General features: G+C 43.2%; 1 long non-coding RNA gene across 1 annotated transcript; it reads left to right on the top strand.

The window, feature by feature from the left end:
- The first annotated feature begins 849 nt into the window (after window positions 1–849).
- LOC131411587 (uncharacterized) lies at window positions 850–2253 on the top strand. The gene is made up of 3 exons (XR_009221598.1): window positions 850–1010; window positions 1272–1445; window positions 2212–2253. It is a non-coding gene; the product is annotated as an uncharacterized LOC131411587 (long non-coding RNA).
- Window positions 2254–2650: the final 397 nt, after the last annotated feature.

Genomic DNA, 2650 nt, shown 5'->3' on the forward strand with positions numbered 1-2650 from the left:
CTTCTCCACCCTACTCTCTACCCCACCTCTTCTCTATACTACACTCACCCTCCATGCCCTGCGCACCCCCCAGAGTATGCGCAGTGTGGTTGGACTGCATCCTTTGAGGCCAGTACTCAGGTAGGGGTGGGGCTCACCAGCCTGGCTATTGCTGAGGATGCTTGCAGCCCTGGTGGAAGCCCCCTGGCCAGTATTTGAAAATTAAATTCAATATCTAAAATGGAAATACCGGGTGCCTGGGATGCTGGAATTTGCCTTTTCAAGGCCACCTGTCCTACCATCCCCTGCATCCCTCCAGGCTGCCATTATCCTCCCTCTGGACCCCATGGTCAGGGTCTCTTAAGAGATCCTCCCTTTGGACCCCACCCAACTGAAGGGCCCATACCTTGGTCAGGCATCTTAGAAGGACTGCCCTGAGACATGTCATAAAAAGGAGAAAATATCACAGTGCGCAGCCCCAATTCCTGCATTGTACAGACAGGAAACTCAGATGCACTGGTAAGTGACCCCTAAGCCACTTTGGGTGACCACACGCGTGCCCCTTGTCCGACACTGCACACAGGCTTGTTCACTGGACTTCCTTATCCCAGTGTGGACCTCTTGTCCTCATTAACACAGGCAACAGCACCAAAACTTCTCATTGCTCATTCCCACAATGCTAGGCAAGTTTATGTAGGAAGGTAATATGCAATTTCTGCTCTACTATAGGTCTGGCTCCTTGGCAACCAGTTTTAATATCCCTTTTTAAATATACCCACAGAATCACAAAATAATTAAGCAAAATAATTTGTTGCTGTTGGGAGTTATGGTGATAATTCTCTGAAGTCATTTTTCCATTTAGCTACTCTGACTCTAAATACTACAGCACCACATGCTTCTCAGACTGGTGGATGCACAGCTCCACTTCTTTGCAGAGAGGATGCACAACAGCAGAATATCCGTGGCCCGACTTTCTGGAGCATCAGTATTACTACAAGATTTAGAAGAAGCAAAGTTATGTCACTTCCAAGGTAAGGAGTTAAAAACTTAAAACTAAGATGAGGTGAGAAAGTCATATGCCATTAATAATTGTCAGTAATCTGTGCCTGAAATGTCAGACTGTCTCTGAGAAAGAACTCTGAGACCCTATTTCCCACTGTTTTCAATAGGAAAAATTGGAAAGCATAGCAAATCTATCGAAAAACCCTACCAATTTCCTAAGGCATGATATGGCACCTAGACATAAGTTACGAACATCATGTACTCTTCGTTTTGTTCCTCATTCAACCCAGTCCCACAGGTCTTGAGTGCATGCTGTGAACACTGCACTGTGCTAGGTGTCGAGGCCTTGGTGAGCATCGTCGTGGGAGTGGACCTTGCTGGAGAAAGATGACATCATAAAATCTCAAAACCATGCCAGTTACCAAATTGAGGCAAGAATGGAAAGACCCAGGGGACCACACAGGGTGAGGGCATTAATAGATACTTGGGAGTATTAAAATCCATCTGATGATGTCATGAGTGAATGTGTTCCACTTTAAAACAAAACCCTGCTGTTATTCTGAGATATTGAGTTAGGATCTTTGTGCAAATATGCAGGATTTAAAATGTTTATTGATGTATAACATGCGTACATAAATATATGCAGAAGTCATCCATGTAAACCTCAAAGAATTATTACAAAGTAAACACACTTGTGTGACCAAGAACTAGCAGCAGCTTCACTCAGACCCGGACAATCCCTTTCCTCCTCCTTCCTCCTCAAAGGTAACCAATATCTTACCAACGAACACTGTATATCAAGTTTGTCTTCTTATACAAGTGTTTTATTACAGAACAATTTCTGTTTTATTACAGAACAATATCTGAGGGCATTCTGCTCTGTGGATGCCAGAAAAATTTAAACAATATACAAAAAAACAAAATAGCATAGTAGGCCCATCATCCAGCTTCAACAACTACTAATCATCTGCTATTTTTATTTCATCCACACTCCATCCCATTCCCACTATTATACTTTTAGTCCTTTGTGTGTGTGTGGAGGTAAGATGTACGCACACTGAAAGGCACAAATCTCAATTCTATAGTTTTGGCAAATAAACATGCCCATATAACCTTCACCCCTTTAAGAATAGAATGTTTCCAACACCCCCAGAAAACTCCTTCCTGTTCATTCTCAGGCAATTATTTCCTTCCCCTGAGGCAACCACTGTTCTGGTTTTTTCACCATAGGTTCATCTTGGCTGAAATCATCCCACGTGTGTTGTTTTCTGTCCAGGTTGCCTCCCTCGGCATGAGGTTGATGAGACTCGCCCAGCATGTGTGTGTCAGCGTTTGCTCCTCGGCACGGCTTAGGGCATTCTGCTCTGTTGATGCCCCACAGTGGGCTCATCTTCCTCCTGGGGACTTGCAGGTCATCTCCTGCGAACATTCTTGAACAAAAGCTTTTCGTATGCTGTTTGATTCCTTTATTAGCGTTTAAGTAAGTGACACACCTTTTGCACTTTTTAGTGGTTGTTCCAGATTACAATATGCATCTTTAACATATCACAGCCTACCTAGACTTAATAGTGCACCAATTTAATCAATGTAAAATATGGAAACCTTGCTACAGAAGAGTTCCACTTACTGTCTGACCTTTATGCTATTGTTTTCATAAATTTTACATCCC

Source organism: Diceros bicornis, chromosome 11, assembly GCF_020826845.1.
Source record: "Diceros bicornis minor isolate mBicDic1 chromosome 11, mDicBic1.mat.cur, whole genome shotgun sequence".
NCBI lineage: Eukaryota > Metazoa > Chordata > Mammalia > Perissodactyla > Rhinocerotidae > Diceros > Diceros bicornis.